Source organism: Schistocerca serialis, chromosome 5, assembly GCF_023864345.2.
Source record: "Schistocerca serialis cubense isolate TAMUIC-IGC-003099 chromosome 5, iqSchSeri2.2, whole genome shotgun sequence".
NCBI classification, from domain to species: domain Eukaryota; kingdom Metazoa; phylum Arthropoda; class Insecta; order Orthoptera; family Acrididae; genus Schistocerca; species Schistocerca serialis.
Window position 1 is genome coordinate 421,521,816 of NC_064642.1, and position 19,557 is coordinate 421,541,372.

At 44.0% G+C, this 19,557-nt stretch overlaps 1 protein-coding gene across 2 annotated transcripts in view; it reads left to right on the forward strand.

The window, feature by feature from the left end:
* The window catches only part of LOC126481640 (synaptotagmin-5), a 398,029-nt gene that overhangs the window by 165,695 nt on the left and 212,777 nt on the right, over positions 1–19,557 (forward strand). For both annotated transcript variants that reach the window (XM_050105539.1, XM_050105541.1), the window contains exon 2: positions 16,291–16,335. The gene's annotated coding sequence lies outside the window, so the exon portion shown is untranslated. The remainder of the gene's footprint in view (positions 1–16,290; positions 16,336–19,557) is intronic.

Here is a 19,557-nt window from a genome sequence, read left to right on the forward strand (position 1 = left end):
CCAGATTTCCCGCGAGCGCAGTTAAATGGACAAAGGAACGAAGCGACCTGGCACACTGCGGTTCAAGAGCCTCTCACCGTCCAATGTGGTTGGGTTACACTGAAAGCAGCCAAGGAACGCCGGCTTTCCATTATAGGCAAAAAGCCACTCAGATGCCTAGCAAAAATCTGGTACACTGCACGGAACTGCATGTCAGAACAACACGAAATAAATAACTACGTCAAGTGAAGATATAGTGCCTTCTTTCGTGGAGAACACAAGTTAATAATGGCTGCCTTTGTTTTAATGTATCTTGTTAACTTTTAGCCACTTTAACCTTTTATAACTGCATCCCAACTCTACAAATTTCAGCAGTGTGCCATCCAGAAATCACTAAAAACGACTGATAGGACACTACGATCCCTATGCAGTTGGAGCTTAGTGTTCACCCAGCAAAGCATGTCGCTATATAATTTGGTATCAAATGTGGGACCAGCAAAAGTAACCACAAAACTATCATTATTGGACTAAAATATAAGACAGAAACCAGTTTCTAATATTCCATACTACGTGAAATCTGATTTTTTCTCTACTGTGACTTGTAAGTTATCTTTCCAGTACAATCAGTCTACAACTTTGTTTAACTATTAGGATTTCCGATACCAGAAATGTGAGGAGACTTGCGTCAAGCTGCCTAATGCAGCGAGAAAACATGAGTAGACTGTCCACACACAAATACACTGCCAACGCAATTACTTATTATGTGGCCTAGAGTCTTGTCTTTTAGGGGAAAAGCACATTTTTATTTTCATTTTTACTTACATTCACAGTCCTTTCGCACAACGTAGTCATATTACTTTAGGTACTTCCGAGCTGTGTCGTGTGCGTGCGTAGCTAAAGATGCCGCAATTTAATAAATGAAAAGTAATACAGGTAAGCAGACTAGGAAAACCGTTTGAGTTGACTTCGCTACCGGTGATGAGTCATTGTAATAAATCATAACCGCTTTAACTTCCCTCCCCCTCTGAAATTTACAGTTAAATTATTGTTTTTGTGGTCTTCAGTCCAAAGACTGGTCTGATGCAGCACTCCATACTACCCTACCCTGTGCAAGCTTCTTCATCTCCAAGTAACTACTGCAACCTACATCCTTCTGAATCTACTTAGTGTACTCATCTCTTGGTCTCCTTCTACGATTTTTACCCTCCACACTGCCCTCCAAAACTAAAATGGTGATTCCTTGATGCCTCAGAACATGTCCTACCAACCGATCCCTTCTTCTAATCAAGTTGTGCCACAAATTCCTCTTCTCCTCAATTCTATTCAGTACCTCCTCACCAGTTATGTGATCTACCCATCTAATTTTCAGCAATCTTCTGTAGCACCACATTTCGAAAGCCTCTATTCCCTTCTTGTCCAAACTATTTATCGTCCATTTTTCACTTTCATACAGGGCTACACCCCACACAAATACTTTCAGAAACGACTTCCTGACACTTAAATCTATACTCGATGTTGAGAAATTTCTCTTCTTCAGAAACGCTTTCCTTGCCATTGCCAGTCTACATTTTATATCCTCTCTACCATCATCAGTTATTTTGCTCCCCAAATAGCAAAATTCATCTACTACTTTAAGTGTCTCATTTCCTACTCTAATTCCCTCAGCATCACCTGATTTAATTCGAATATATTCCATTATCCTAGTTTTGCTTTTGTTGATGTTCATCTTATATCCTCCTTTCAAGACACTGTCCGTTTCGTTCAGCTGCCCTTCAAGATCCTTTGCTGTCTCTGACAGAATTACAATGTCATCGACAAACCTCAAAGTTTATATTTCTTCTCCATGGGTTTTAATTCCTACTCCAAATTTGTCTTTTGTTTCCTTTACTGCTTGCTCAATATACAGACTGAATAAGATCGGTGATAGGCTACAACTCTGTCTCATTCCCTTTCCAACCACTGCTTCCCTTTCATGGCTACGACTCTTATAACTGCCATCTGGTTTCTGTACAAATTGTAAATATCTTTTCGTTCCCTGTATTTGACCCCTGCCACCTTCAGAATTTGAAAGAGAATATTCCACTCAACAGTGTCAAAAGCTTTCTCTAAGTCTAAAAATGCTAGAAACGTAAGTTTGCCTTTCCTTGACCTATCTTCTAAGGTAAATCGTAGGGTCAGTATTACCTCACGTGTTTCAACATTTATACGGAAACAAAACTGATCTTCCCCAAGGTCAGCTTCTACCAGTTTTTCCATTCGTCTGTAGAGAATTCGTGTTATTATTTTGCATCCATGACCTATTAAACTGATAGTTCGGTAATTTTCACATCTGTCAACACCTGATTTCTTTGGGATTGAAATTATTATATTATTCTTGAAATCTGACGTTATTCGCATGTCTCATACATCTTGCTCACCAGTTTGAGTTTTGTCATGGCTGGCTCTCCCAAGGGTACAGTATTTCTAATGGAATGTTGTCTACTCCCGGGGCCTCTTTTCGACTCCGCTGTTTCAGTGCTCTGTCAAACTCTTCACGCAGGATCATATCTCCCATTCCATCTTCATTTACGCCATTTTCCATTCCCATAATATTACCCTCCAGTACATCGCCCTTGTATAGCTCTCTATATATCCCTTCCACCTTTCTGCCTTCCCTTCTTTGTTCAGAAATGGTTTTCCATCTGTGTTCTTGACATTGATATAAGTCGTTCTCTTTTCTCCAAGGATCTCTAATTTTCCTGTAGGAAGCATCTATCTTACCCCTAGTGATATATGCCTCTACATCCTTTCATTTGTCCTCTAGCCATCCCTGCTTAGTCATTTTGCGCTTCCCGTCGATCTCAATTTGAGACTTTGTATTCCTTTCTGCCTGCTTCATTCACTGCATTTTTATATTTTCTCCTTTCAACAATTAAATTCAATATCTCTTCTGTTATCCAAGGATTTCTACTAGCCTTCGTCTTTTTATCTACTTGATCCTCTGCTGCTTTTACTACTCCATCTCTCAAAGCTACCCATTCTTCTACTGTATTTCTTTCCCCCGTTCTTATCAATCGTCCCCTAATGCTCTCTCTGAAACTCGCTACAACCTCTGTTTCTTTCAGTTTATCCAGATCCCATCTCCTTAAATTCCTACCTTTTTGCAGTTTCTTCAGTTTTAGTCTACAGTTCAAAACCAATAAATTGTGGTCAGAGTCCACATCTGCCCCTGCAAACGTCCTAAAATTTAAAACTTGCTTCCTAAATCTCTGTCTTACCATTATATAATTTACATTTCATTTAACAACGCTAAGAGTATTAAAGATAATATTATGTAACCCTCTACATCAAATTTTTACATCAAAGTCTTCTGGAAATTTCGCCTTTGTAGCCTTAAATCCTGCCGAATGTAAAATATGACAAATAGCGATTTTTGGGAAAACTACTTATCTGAGGACGCTCAGACTCAGTATTTCTTAGTTCTACATACTTCCACATCAGTGACTTGTTGAAATCACTTAACAATAGTAACTTCAAAATTTCTTGTTAGACCACTGCATAACTGTGTGCCACAAGACAATTCAGGAATGAGGTTGGCTTGATCTTGGGGCTGCCACAGGAAGAGATTTTGTTGATGCCCTGCCAATGAATGAAGACTCAAAAAATGGTTCAAAAGGCTCTGAGCACTATGGGACTTAACTTCTGAGGTCAGCAGTCCCCTAGAACGTAGAACTACTTAAACCTAACTAACATAAGGACATCACACACATCCATGCCCGAGGCAGGATTCGAACCTGCGACCGTAGCGATCGCGCGGTTCCAGACTGAAGCGCCTAAAACCGCACGGCCACAGCGGCCGGCAATGAAGACTCAAACATCCATAGAATTCGTCACTTTGCTTTCCGCCAATGCGCTGTTCAGAACAACTGCTCAGGGAGTAACAGCAGAACAGCGATGACAGATGAGGAGCGGACGCATGACTGTCATTTGTCTCCACAGACAGCCACACTCAGTGTGGAGGCCAGCGCTGTGACGTCACGTGCTGAGCAGGCGCGCGGCCGCGGTTCGCCTGCTCATTAACGCCGGCAGCTCGTTAAGACGAGAGGCTACCGAAAGCAAAGGCTACTGCAGACGCCCCGCTCTCCGCCTTCCTGCGAAAGACACTGCCAGGAGACACCACTGTCTTCAAGCTTCCTGACCTGCGCGTCGAAATCACATTGCCATCTACAGCAACCGATTGGAGATATTTAAGCTGAAACGTAAATGGAAGCACCGACGAAAATACGAGTAACAGCAAACAGGGGGATTTCGTCTGCAGGAACAAAATACTCGAGCTCATTTTTATCAAATAGTGTAACTAGTTGGTACAAAAACTTTGGCTGCACCCATTCATCTTTGTGGTATGTGTCACATTGACATGACCAGTTCTGCCTGTATCAGGTTCTCCTCCCTGACTTGATATTCTGACGATGAGTATATTCGAAATTCGTCAATAAACCAGTTGCCTTACATCTGGTGATTATTAAATATTTATCCAGCGTCCGTATCAGCACTGTTCATCATTTTAAAGTTCATAAAGTGGGCGCATGACCGTTACGAGAACATATGTCACATCTTGAAGCTGTAATTTTAACACGAAATCCTCGTGAAATGTATATAAAAATTACTCTTCGCATTCGCTGAAAACTGAAAGAACAGCAAGAGTGCACACAAAGAAACATAATAAATGATCTAAAAATAAATGCAGTCGTAGAAATCAGAACTTGTTAGCGAACACAGAAACACCGAGATTTTCCCATTGCTCATCTGGTGAAAGCGAATTAAGGCTGCCATATTCCATTCATACAACAGATGGGGAAAACATAGGGATTGAGAAGAAGCGAAGATAAGTTGAGGGACTGGCAGAACTGAGGGTTTTTATGCAAGGACTGTTTGACCAAATGTGACAGGAGACAGCTGCAAGGTCTGAAAATTGTGTCGTCATTACGTATTTGGTGGACAATGCTATTTTCCACGCAATTACTGTCGAAACATTGTTAAATATAACAGTCACACCGAACATAATCCTGAACAATATGAAGTCTTGTATTCTAAAGCTGACCTACCTTGCAAGCTGTAAAGACGATCAAAGAATTCAAAATATTCCTGTTGATATCATTTGCTTTCACTTTGGCTAATAATTCCGCTAGAGGCAGAATTCAGTGTAAAGTGCGTGCTCAAATCAAACACAGTCGCAAGAGTGAATACAAGAGCGTGTGTGCCATCCAAATTGAAATGAGCGTACGGCATAGCGGGCTGGGAGTTCCCCATTCGGGGAAGTTCGGCCGCCGAGGGCAAGTACTTATTTCATTCGACGCCACATTGGGCGACTTGCGCGTCGGAGATGGGGATGAGATGGTGATGAGGACAACACAACACCCAGTCCCTCAGCGGAGAAAATCTCCTGTTTTAGCCGGGAATCGAACCCGGGCCCATTGGAGTGCCATCCAAATATTGGGCAGATTTCAAAAGTGAATGGGGAGAAAAATAAATCAAAGATGCTTTAGTGAAATTCCTGATTATTAATAAGCAAATCAACGATCAATCACAAGCATGACTTCTCCCGTGGTGCACCACATGCTATACAATCCACGATGTACGAAAATAAGGACAAAAGAAACTCCATACGCACTTTAAGGGAATGTAACGAAGCTACTACGCTAAACTCACAGACGAACTAGTGAAACAATATTGTACCGCGAACATGGAACAGGGTCTATGTCTTTAACGACGTAAGTCTTAACACCACTGAAGGTATCGAGTGCCTATAATTAAACTTACGCCTCTCCGAGTGCTGTAGTGCGAGCAGTACAAATGACAGGACGCTGAAACAGCATAGGCATGTTCATCAGTCAGTGCGCTAGCAGATTATGCTGAAAAAAAAATATTTCCGCTTTTAATACCAGGTGAAAATATGGCGCTGTAAGCAGTCAGAATGTGAGCTGTTTGCTGTGTTGACGTCAGTGTGCTGTTTGAGCTTGGCGTTGCGTCTTGATTTCTTTTCTGAAGTGACTGTTGTTGTAAAGGTTTAAGGCTTTTGAAGTTTTGCTACGAAACGCAATTTCTATTGACAAGAAGGACGGAGCACTCCTGGTAAATTTGTTTTATCAAAACGGCAGCAATAGCAGCGCTGCATTGCGGGAATGTCGTCGAAAAGAACGGCTGGGAAGAGCCCAGTGTCAATAAATGGGTTGAAGATTATTATCAAGAAATTTGAAGAAAAAGGTAAATCAGGTGGTGCAGCAGAGAGAGAGAGGCGTTCAATTCCCACGGCAGTTGTTGATCAAGCTGCTGTAGCTACAACCGAACGTGCAGCATATGCCCCAAATTCTTCAACCTGCTCTCGAGCTATGTTGTGGGAATTGTCTCTACCGTGGTCAACTGTTCAAAAGATTTTGCAGCGCATTTTACTCTGACGTCCCTACGAGATTCAGAATTGGCACCAGATCAAGCCCTATGATTAGCTACAACGCTGTGACTTTGCCCTTCGTTTTTTATAACGTAGGAAAATTGATGACGTGTGGCTGGGAAATATTCTTTTGACGAACGAGACACATTTTACTCTGTACGATGCCGTGAATGCACAAAACTGTCACATATGGGGTTCTACACCGTTACATGTTGTGCAGGAACATCCACTGCACTCAGCTTATGTGACTGTGCGTTGTGATTTCACAAGCCTCCTCATTCTCGGTCCGTTTTCCTTCAAGAAGATGACACGTCGTTGGCCTTTTAGATGAAAGCTACATCTTCACTTTATAAGGACCTCGGTGTGTAACATTTGAATCTAGCTTTGCAAGAGCACAACTATGCCCACACCATTTTCATGAAATATGTGGCGATATCACATGTCACTTGCCAAGTGAAAAATTTGCTTTGAGAAACCTGGTAAGAATCACGTCATCTTTAGGCAATTTGGCCTTCCAAAACCCCCTAACAAAATCCAAGTGACTTTTGGTTGTGGAGTTATCTGAAAGATCGTTTCTGTAAGTGATGTAACAGGCTCTTCCTGATCTGAAGGACACCATACTTCGACATACCACTCTTCTTACACCGGATATGCTGTGATCAACTGTCGACTATGCCGCGTTACAGATGCAGCACTTTGCTGAGACGGGTGAGCATATTGGACACGTGTCGTAAATTGTGACCGTTTCCTGCTAAACGTGCCAGAACAACCGCTAACATGTATTTGGTAGTTCTCATCTTTCTTCATCCAAACCACATACTGACTGCTTACAGCTCCATATTTCACCTGATGGGAGATAGTGGACTCTTTTTATTTATTTATTTATTTTCCAGCGTACTTCGCGAGTGCACCAATTAATGAACATACCTACGATGTTGCGCGTTCTGCAATATATACAGCCTTCACTGCAGCACTTGGAACACTATCAGTTTAACTATACCCAACCAGTACATCTACAGACTTGCAAGCGTTGTAAACAAAGAATTACACCAAGCAGCTAGTGCATGCGGTGGTCTCACCGTAGTACTCGCCGAATGTAGCCTGAGAACGGCCATTGTTACGTAGCATTAACTCAAGCACAAATCGTCCATAAACCAGCTCCACCGAGTGCCGAAAAGCAAGGAACGCCAGTCGTCCCATAGTAAGGCGGAAACAGAAACAAAACGAATAAAGCCTTCTTTCCCTTCTTATAGTGTTGCCAGAAATATACCTTCACTTTATCGGTCAAGGACTGTGTTACACTTAAATAAGAACCTCAATCCAAAATGTCTTTGCAGCAGCTTAGTGACTCAGAAAACGAGCGAAATGAATAATATGAAAGGTTGTATTGTATTGTATTGTATTGTATGGAACTGGGGATCTACACTCCTGGAAATTGAAATAAGAACACCGTGAATTCATTGTCCCAGGAAGGGGAAACTTTATTGACACATTCCTGGGGTCAGATACATCACATGATCACACTGACAGAACCACAGGCACATAGACACAGGCAACAGGGCATGCACAATGTCGGCACTAGTACAGTGTATATCCACCTTTCGCAGCAATGCAGGCTGCTATTCTCCCATGGAGACGATCGTAGAGATGCTGGATGTAGTCCTGTGGAACGGCTTGCCATGCCATTTCCACCTGGCGCCTCAGTTGGACCAGCGTTCGTGCTGGACGTGCAGACCGCGTGAGAAGACGCTTCATCCAGTCCCAAACATGCTCAATGGGGGACAGATCCGGAGATCTTGCTGGCCAGGGTAGTTGACTTACACCTTCTAGAGCACGTTGGGTGGCACGGGATACATGCGGACGTGCATTGTCCTGTTGGAACAGCAAGTTCCCTTGCCGGTCTAGGAATGGTAGAACGATGGGTTCGATGACGGTTTGGATGTACCGTGCACTATTCAGTGTCCCCTCGACGATCACCAGTGGTGTACGGCCAGTGTAGGAGATCGCTCCCCACACCATGATGCCGGGTGTTGGCCCTGTGTGCCTCGGTCGTATGCAGTCCTGATTGTGGCGCTCACCTGCACGGCGCCAAACACGCATACGACCATCATTGGCACCAAGGCAGAAGCGACTCTCATCGCTGAAGACGACACGTCTCCATTCGTCCCTCCATTCACGCCTGTCGCGACACCACTGGAGGCGGGCTGCACGATGTTGGGGCGTGAGCGGAAGACGGCCTAACGGTGTGCGGGACCGTAGCCCAGCTTCATGGAGACGGTTGCGAATGGTCCTCGCCGATACCCCAGGAGCAAGAGTGTCCCTAATTTGGGAAGTGGCGGTGCGGTCCCTTACGGCACTGCGTAGGATCCTACGGTCTTGGCGTGCATCCGTGCGTCGCTGCGGTCCGGTCCCAGGTCGACGGGCACGTGCACCTTCCGCCGACCACTGGCGACAACATCGATGTACTGTGGAGACCTCACGCCCCACGTGTTGAGCAATTCGGCGGTACGTCCACCCGGCCTCCCGCATGCCCACTATACGCCCTCGCTCAAAGTCCGTCAACTGCACATACGGTTCACGTCCACGCTGTCGCGGCATGCTACCAGTGTTAAAGACTACGATGGAGCTCCGTATGCCACGGCAAACTGGCTGACACTGACGGCGGCGGTGCACAAATGCTGCGCAGCTAGCGCCATTCGACGGCCAACACCGCGGTTCCTGGTGTGTCCGCTGTGCCGTGCGTGTGATCATTGCCTGTACAGCCCTCTCGCAGTGTCCGGAGCAAGTATGGTGGGTCTGACACACCGGTGTCAATGTGTTCTTTTTTCCATTTCCAGGAGTGTAGAAACGACGGAGTGGCTTCGTCCCCGCCGTAGCCCTCAGTGGTTCAGAACCCCTCGCTCGGAAAGCAGTACGTTAGACTGCACTGTTAACCGGGTGGGCATATGAAAGATTACTATTTAATGAACCCTTCTTATGGCTTCCTAAGAAATTGCCACTAGGCACTAAAAACAACTGGACCGTCGCCTGCGATAGATAGCGATATGCACAGGCTGCAGATGTCGACTAAGATCGAATTTACTCTATACTCAGAAGAAAATACACGTCTACATACTCTGTCTGGAACGTGGTTTGCTATAACTAGATTAAAAACAGTTCTCATCCCCAGGTATTGACCACGGTTATCGTTTTATTTTCCTCTGCTGTAAGGCATGAGATGACACACGAAATTTCAGAACTATATATTAAATTTTTCCCTTAAATAAATAGGATGAAATTATGTCCTGATAAAAGCGAAAAATAAGTTAGCAACGGGTTGTGTATTAGTAACAGAGTGTGTCTAATTTCAAATGGAAACAAAATGTTATGCAAAATACGTGCGGACTTATTTAACGGTCGAAGTTAACATTGCAAATAGAAAGAAGTTGAATTCCAACATGAAGCTGGAGTACTTTAGAGAACTTTAACTGCAAATTAACAAGAATCCTTAAAGGTGTGATGACATTGCTACTGCCTTTTTTTTTTTGTAGTTCTAATTACTGCCAGTAACTCAAATTTGCTTGTAATCTGTCGTCGTTAGTATTCAATTTGAAAAAAGTTATAAATAACTTGTTTCTTTAATGTTTCAGGAGCGGTAGACTCTTCATAGGACAAAGAGCAAGAAGAAATTAAAAGTATTGCAGCAGAATTTGATTTTTCTCTGTTCTGGCGCTTCCACAGGCAACCCAATCGAAGCATTGGATAATTGATGGCTGAGGCAAATATTTTTTTGTGTGGCCATATCTTAAGTTTGGGGTCCTGTCCATTCATTTCTTATTGGGTGCCTAGGAAACTGTTTTCTTGGATAACTAGACAACATACCAGCAAATCATATTAACGGAGTTTATTAAAGTAACTGAATTGACGATACTTAACTTTCGTTTCTACGTGATGGGTCGCAGGCAATTGGCGACTTGCAAAATAATCAATGTCCTTTGATAGATACAATTTCCATGCAAGCTAATCGCACGAGTTCATAAGTCACTGTTATCGTTAATATCACTGCAGCTCTTCTAGTGCCCTCTTCTATTCCAGGTCTACTAGCGCGACCGCAGCTTTCTTTTATTTTTTATGGGAGGTTGAAATACAGCTTCACTGGTGGCTAACGGTCTTACTGTCTTGGTGGATCGTAAAACTGTTCCATTCGACAATGATGTCATTCCAAAGACATCACTGGAGTGCACGTTGAAGGTGTGGCGCTGGGACTTTAAGTCTCATACCTTCTTCCAATGGTGAAAGTTCAGCTCGCAGGCCAAGATTAACTAACTGCGAACTACATGACTTATCAACGGTGGTGGATCATGATGGTCAATACCCATCGAGTGGTCAAGTCAACACTAATGCTTCATTAGCAGCCGCAACAGTGCTATTGTTAGCCATGGTTATAATCGGAGTCCTCAAGGATGGTGAGAGGAAGAGGGTGACGGTGCCAGTGCTGGCGAGGCGTTGTGCTAATGTTTTGTAAGCCAGCGACCGTGTCTGTAGGGCTTCTACTTTGGCCTTCTCTCGCTAGGACGTGGCCATGTCCGTTTCCTCGCGGAGGATTACTACCCTCGTGCGGGGAGGGGCATGCAGGCTCCACTGAAGCACGTTATTCTGTAGGCGCTGGAGTGTCTGCATCTGGGAGACACTAATTGTAGCCCACGTAGTGAAGCCATAGGTGAGGAAAGGGTGGACAACAATCCAGTACAGCCAGAGCTTGGTGTCGAGAGTCAATTCTCAGTTGGTGAACATTGGGTACAACGCTTTTATCAACTTGAGTCCATTTTGAGTTACATATTCTGCATGGCGATGGAAGAGCAGTTTGTTAGCCATCCAGACACCTAGGCATCGGCACTGAGGACAATCTTGTTGGAACGACATCATGTCACTGTCGCGTCCACCTACCTCTGGAGGTGAGCAATGAGCTGGTCTGTGTTGCAGCTGGTGGTATAGAGCGCCATATCATCAGCATATTGCGCAGGATGGCAGTGTGGGAGGACTGGCATATGGTTAACATATATGTTGAAAAGGATGAGAGACAACACAGAGCCCTGAGGGGTACCCATTGACATGGAAGCTGGAGCGTTGACCTTCCTCAGTAACCAAGAAAGTTCTGTCATGGAGGAAATTATGCCTGATCTTCACATAGATGTCGTGGATGGTCGTCTGTGTCAGCATTTTGTACACAAGATTGTCCTGCCAGACCTTGTCATATGTATTTTGCATGGCCAGGGTAACTGCTGGTGTCTACATGAAGGAGTTAAAGCCCTTGCTGACACGTTCCATGATCTGACGGACTTGGAGTTTGGCTGACAGGTGGGAAGTGAATCCAAACTCTTCCAGACAGATGGTCCCAGCCACTGCCAGAGACTGGGAAATGTGGTGGAGGATAAAAGATTCTAGAACCTTGGTCATGGTATTCAGAAGGCTAATGGGTCTGTTGTTAGTAGGGGCCATAGGATCCTTTGACAGCTTGGGGATGGCAATCATTCTGGCCTGCTTCCACTGTGGGAGAAAAACGCCAGTTGTAAGACAGTGGTTCAGGATGCTGGTAAATAAGACCAGTGACTTGCGTGGGAGCCAGTGTAGGTGTTCATTTTAGATACCATCCAAACCTGGAGCCGACTACCCACACTTCCACCGGAGGATCCGTTGGATTTACGCTGGGGACAAAAGGTGAGGAGCAGACAGAGGAGTTCTTTGTCTGAAAGCGGCTACAGGCGCTATAGTATCGTGTTCATCTTGGAGTTCATCAGGCATGAGGTCCTACATGAGCCTCAAATGCATCGGCCAGAGTTTCTACCACACACAGGGCATCATAAGTTAAGCCATCCAATGTGCAGATGGGATGGTTGGTCTTCACTGTGGAGTGCCGCAGGGCTCAGACAAAAGCCCAAAAGCCCATTGGGATTTATGTTGGAGGAGGAAGGCGGTGCCAGAATTAATGCTGGAGGCACTTCAGGCAATGCTTATCCCAAGGATCACGAAACTGCTTCCACCACCTGTGTAGCAGTTCTTCTGGATTTTGAGTTTACCTAAGAGGGGAGGCAAGTCATCGAGTTGGGTTAAAGCCCTTGGGATAATCGAAGTAGAGACCTATATCAGCTTTTGGATTTTTGTGGTTAGGTAATCAACAGCACTAACCAGATTGGCAGATGTTGTCAGGTAGAGATGTTGCCGACTGGTGTTGTTAAGGATCCTGCAATTTTTTTCCCAATCTGTGATGGTCAAGGTAGAACAGATGTCTAAAGACAGAGCAACGTCAGTAAGGTGCAGGAGGATGGGGTTGTGATCAGAGGCCAGTGGGTGGAGTGTTTCCAACGAAAACTGCACCCCAATGTTCTTGAAAATGGCCACATCCAGAATGTCTGGGGCCGGCCGGTGTGGCCGAGCGGTTCTAGGCGCTTCAGTTTGGAACCGCGTGACCGCTACGGTCGCAGGTTCGAATCCTGCCTCGGGCATGGATGTGTGTGATGTCCTTAGGTTAGTTAGGTTTAAGTAGTTCTAAGTTCTAGGGGACTGATGACCTCAGCAGTTAAGTCTCATAGTGCTCAGAGCCATTTGAACCAGAATGTCTGGCTGGCATCAGAGCAGACTGGTATATGGGTGGAAGCGTGGGGGCCATAGACCAACAGTGCTAACGGATCTTCTAGGTCAAGGATTCAAGGAGAAGTCTGCCCTTGGGATTAGCAATGCGAGAATGCCAAGCTGGATGCTTGGCATTGAGATCTGCCCCAGCAATGAGTTTGTCAAAATGATGTCAAGTCATGGAGATTAGCTTCAAGAAGTGGTAGGTTAGTGCTCAAATAAACTGCGGCAGAAGTTATAGCACCAAGGCAGATGGAAACAGTGACTTCCGTAGCCTCTATATGTTAGAGTGGCTGGAGAACCTCATGATTATGGATGAGAGACTTATGCAGAAACACTGCCATGCCCCCACCTTGGAGATGGATCCAGTGAGTGAGATAGCAAACCTTGTTGCAGAGACGAAAATCGTTGGCTGGTTTCAGGTGGGTTTCTGACACAAGTCGTCATAGAGGAAAGCGTTCAGTTCAGTCTTCGTACCTTCAAGGCCATTAGCATTAAAAATATAGACAACTAGATCCAAAGAAGGCTGATGGTTGTGTGGTAGTGATTCGCCATTATAACGAAAATCTGGCCGACCACATCAACAAAGGCGATGACTGTAGCGAGCCCCTCCTCCGACTGACGGATCTTTTGAGCCATTTCATGAATGATCACCCTGATGTGGGTCGCATCAACAGAGATATGACTTGGAGGATCTCTCACATGTCATCCCTGAAAGAATCATCTGTCTCCACCACTGGAGGAACATCCTGGGTGGGCTGCTTGACCCTCCAATGGGAAGGGGTTGGCATTGTAGCTGGTGGTGAAGGCGCTGAAAGGAAGAGTTGTGGCACCAGCAGGTGGGCGAGAGGACGCCACAGACAATTTTCAGCTTGGTGGGTGTTGGTATGCGTCACAGAAGACGAATGAGCATGAGGAGACTGAGCTACAGCAGTGAATGTTGTCGTAGGGGATGCAGCTGGAAGGGGCTCCTGTGTCGCAGAGGCGTCAGGCGCGTGAGTAAAGTGGTAGGACGGTCGTCGGATTTACCCCATAAGACGGGGAAATGGGTGGAGTCCCGTGATGGAGGGAGTGGTCGATTCGTCCTTGGTTTCCTTCGTGGAGGACAGGAAGACTACATACGCTTCTAGTACATAGGATAACCCTTCCAGGAAGCCAGATGAAGCGGATCGTGAGAGGTGCCCAAACAGAGGGTAAATGTGGATTTTTCTGAGGCCGAGAATTTGCAGTCCTCTGATGGATGTGAGCCAGCACACTTGAAACACCAAAAAGGCACTGAACAATAATTTCCAGTGTGGTGCGAGTGTTGACACCTACGGCAGATGGAGGGGCCATTGTGGCCTTCATATGATTGAATATGCACCTTGGTGCACATGAGATACCTGATTTGGTACATGCGTTCGACGTCCTCTAATAAGGGAGACAACATGGGTGGGCGTAGGGATTATTTTCCGGGTCTCAGGATCCCTCTTGTTGTACTGGTGGACCAAAATATCTAGGAACTTGAGATGGAGTAATTCATACCTGACGTCTGTTTCTGTAACTTCACAAGGTCTTTGATGACTATTTTTGTTCTACTGTCGCCAGAAGCCTGATGAGTGTGATATTCCATTGCCCTGGACTTCACAGAGGTGAGGACTTGGAGATAATCATTCATGGTGTCAAGCAGGTTCTTGACATGGTATTTCTGGTATACTGCCCGCTGTTGGCCCCCAATAAGGCGTTGCAGTTCAGTGTTCAGTTTAATGTAGTTTGTGGGATTGTAAACGATGGGAAGCATATTCTCCTTCTTTAGTGGTGGTGGTGGGTCGGAATTCCTAGAAGGCCCGATGGGATGACAAGATGGTGGAGACGGAGCAGCACCTGACAGGGCGTACACGTGGCGGTCGGTTATATCAATGCTAGGGCCAACATGGATTGACCGTTACTAGATGAGAGGTCATTCACCAGGAGGCCATGGCAATCGTTGGAGGACGAAGAGGAAGATCAGTCCCTCACGCAATGCTACGTACAGACAGTACGTGAATCGGTATCATTCTCAGTGGTTATCGGTGACTTGTTTTTTAGCATACTCCGCGAGTGCACCGATTGATGAACATACCTACGATGTTTCGCGTCGTGCAATATACACAGCCCTCACTACGGCACTCGAAACACTATCAGTTTAACTATAACCACCCATTACCTCTACAGAGTTGAAAGCGTTGAAAACGAAGTATTACGCCAAGCAGCTCTAGCATGTGGAGGACTAACCGTAATCCTCGCAGAATATAGCTCGAGAATGGCTATTGTTATGTAACATAAAGTCAAGTACACATCGTCCATAAGCCAGCTCCACCAAGTGCCGAAAAGCAAGCAACGCCAGTCGTCCCATAGTAAGGCGGAAACAGGACCAAAACGAATAAAGCCCTCTCTCCCTTCGAACAGTGTTGCCAGAGAAATACCTTCACTTTATAGGCCAAAGACTGTATTACACTTTAAAAAATCAGAACCTGGATTCAGAATGTCTTTGCAGCAGCTTAGCAACTCAGAACTCGCCTGAAATTAATATTGTGAAAGGTTACTATTTAATGAACGTCTTTCATGGCTTCCTAAGAAATTGCAACTAGGCACTAAAAACAACTGCAACATTGCCTGCAGTCGATAGCAACACGCATACGCTGCGCATGTTGAGTAAGACCGAGTTTACTCTTTATACTTAAAAGCAAATACGCTTCTACATTCTTTGTCTGGAATTTACTTTCCTATAACTAAATTAAAACCTGTCATCACCCCAAGTTTTGACCACGGTTGTCGTTAGGTTTTCCTCTGTTATAAGGCAACTGGAACTGGAGTGAGATGACATACGAAATGTCAAAATTACAGATTAAGATTTTCAAGCAAATAAATAAGATGATTTTATGTCCTGATAACAGTGAAAAATAAGCTGGCAACGGTTGCGTATTAGTAATACAGCACATTTAATTTCAAATAGAAACAAAATATTATGTAAAATATGTGAAGATTTATTTCATGATATAAGTTAACATGTAACGTTGAAATGAAACGAAGTTGAATTGTATAATCAAGCTGAAAATATAGTACTTTAGCGAACTTTAGCTACAAATTAACAAGAATCCTTAAAGGTATGATGACACTGCTACTGAATTTTTTGTAGCTATAATTACTATCAGTTAAAGTAAATACACACTTACTTTAAATTTCCTTGTAAAATATGTCCTTCTTAGCATTTAATCTGAAAAAGTTATGAATAATTTGTTTCTTTCATGTTTCAGGAGCGGTAGACCCTTCATAGGACAAAGAGCAAGAAGAAATTAGAAGTAAGTATTGTTGCTGTATTTGATTTTCTCTGTTCTGGCACTTCTACAAGTACCCCAATAGAAGCGTGGGATAATTGATGGCTCAGGCGAATATTCCGTTGTGTGACCATTTAAGGAACTTCCTGTTTCATTTCTGTGATACATTCCTTTCAACTGTGGCACTTTGCCATCCATCATCAGAATTCAGAGAAAACGAAAATTATGATGCCGTAAAAAAGTTAGTATGTACGTAAGAATAACAGACAGCTTTGTTTATTGCCGTGCAACTCGCCTAGTTCTGTGAATTTTCTTTCAACAGTGTAATGCTCCATACTGCAGTTTCTTCAGTCAAGTGAGTGAAATGGTGAAGGAGCCATTTCCGCAGGAGTGAACCACAAATCTGAGTCCAGTGTTCTAGATTTATGTTTACTGTAACCTCTAATTCACTTCACACGAATACGAGGTGGTTTCTTTAAATAAGTTTATGGTCGATTCACTTCTCCAGCTGTGACCAAAGCACATCCGTGCTCAGTCACTAATGACATCGACTGTCCGTAACATTCCATCCTCCCTTTCAGATTACTTCTGTACGCCAGAAATTTGTAGCATTTTCCTTAGAATATATTTGCTTGCTTTTCCTCATCGTGTTTCATCATTATTCTGTTTAACCAAAATTCACAACGCGTATCGACTACTGCCTTCCGTGATTTGAAAGCGAGTGAAATGCACAAAACTGTGTCTAGGACTAATCTAAACGCCAGCACAATGTGGTTTGCGCATTTGGGTGACGTAAGATGAACTACAGTATGGCGCTACTCGAAAATGGAATGCTGCTGGAACTGGTGCAGTGATGGACATTAAGTTTAACGCACAGTAACAGTTGTTAGTTGCAATTACGTACCATTCGTTGATACAGCTATAAGAGTATACAGAAAAGATCTTTATCGGAGATTTCGACTGGAAAAAGAGACAGTTTCATAGGACACATTCTGAGGCATCAAGGCAGAGATGAATTGATAATGGAGGGTAGAGTTGGCCTAAAGTTTCACTACTGTAAGCACATTCTAATTGATGTAGGTTTCAGTAGGTATACACAAATGAGAAGTGGCACAGGATAGACTAACATGGAGAACTGTATCAAAACAGTATTCAGACTGAAGCTCACAACAACAAGCCTGACACAGTCACGTGGTTTAAATATCTGCAAAGTGATATTAAATGGAACGAGCATGTGAGGATTGCTGTAGGGAATCGAATAGTCGACTTCGGTTTGTTCGGAGAAATTTAGAAAAGTGTGGTTCATCTGTAAAGGAGACAGCATATGTGCTGTGCGACCTATTCTTGAGGACTGCTCGAATGTCTGGGATTTGCATCAGGTCTGATTAAAAGAAAACATTGCAGCAATTCCAGATTTGTTACCAGTAGATTCAAACAACACGCAAATCCTTTGGGAACACAAATGGGAATCCCTGGAGGGAAAGTGACATCCTTTTCGAGGAACATTATTGAGAAAATTTAGAGAAACGGCATTTGAAGCTGACTGCAGAATGATCCTACTGCCACCAACATTTATTTCACGTAAATACCACAAAGATAAGATAAGATAAATTACGTCGCATACAGAGGCATATAGCCAGTCGTTTTCCCCTTGCTTTATCTCCTAGTGGAGAAGGAAAGGAAAGGCCTAGTAGTGATATAGCCATGCACCATACCGTGGCTTGCCGAGTATAGATGTAGGTGTAGACTCACCAACATCAATCAACAATACGAAATAGTACCAGAGCTTAGAATAAATCAGCAGTAGACAAAGCTGGAAGAGAAGCTTCTGGCACTAAATCTGAAAGAAAAATGTAGATCAACATAACGACTTAGCGATGGACGCTTAGTAACTTACTTACGAAATTGTGGATGATAATTGGTGTGCCCTGCAGCACAGAATTATGAACAGCTGCCATAGCCCACACACTTTCAGTAAAGGTCAATTCTGAGAGACAAATAAACATGAAGTTAATAGGTATCTTTCGAAGCTCCCCTACTGACAGGAGCGATTCTCTGTAAATGTCGCACATTTCGTAACATTCCCTTGGTTAGAAGTATGAGAATCGTACGTTTTTTCAGCTTCCTGATACAACCTACACGATCATAGAAATGATGGATGAATTGTTTGTACAAGCTTATTCCCTTTGGCTTCGTCAGTGTATGCATTCAAAACATAAACCTGTATTACACACATCTCCTCTTCCCCTTCTTTGCGTCAACTTCTCCCTCTCCAGTCTCTCTGTACAACTCATCCTCCCACCTCCCAACTGACCCTCTCCTCCCCCCACCTTGTGTCTCCAGCTTCTCCTTCCCCTCTCTTTTTCCATTTCCTCCTCATTCTTTTGTCCATCTCCTCCTCTCCTCTCCTCTCTCCCTGTCCATCTCCTCCTCTATCTGCCTCAACCTTCCCTCAGCTGTATCCATCTGCACATGTAGCTGCTGAAAAACAAGTCGATAAGGAAAGCCAATACTACCCCCACAAACGACCATCATGCAGAGCAGCCTACATGCCAGATGCTTGAAAATCGTTTGTTGTCCCTAACGTATAGGCTGACATGCAAAGCAAGTCACTACTCCAACACAACATGCCTGTCATGCAGGATAGCCTACAGGTCAGGAGTTGGAAAACCATTTGATGCACCTGATGTGTAGGCTGACACACAAAGCAAGTCAATACAGCTATCCAATACTACTCCAAAACAACATCCTTGTCATGGAGGGCAGCCTGCATTTCAGGGGCTTGAAAACTGTATTTTGCCAGTATGCCATGCAAAGTAGGTCGATGAAATAAGTAGATAGTGTTTCCATGTAACACACCTGTCTTGCAGGGCAGCCTACATGGAATGCGCTAAAAAAAACGTTTTTGCCCATATATCGACTCCTAGTTGAGCTAGATGGCTATAAAGTTCACAGAATGAATACTTGTTTGCTGTTTGTGTGTCAAATGTGGTTGATATCGATATAGGGGTTTGAGATAAGATCTCAGGTATGCATTCATACACATATACTAACATACATATGGCTATATATATAATATGCCTTGAAAGGGTACCTCCATAATTGCATCATATACATGTACACACACACACACACACACACACACACACACACACACACAAACACACACATTATTGTTATAAGTATGATGAAGATGGGATCAAAATAAAATTGCCATTTTTATTATGATACACCCAATTGCAGGCA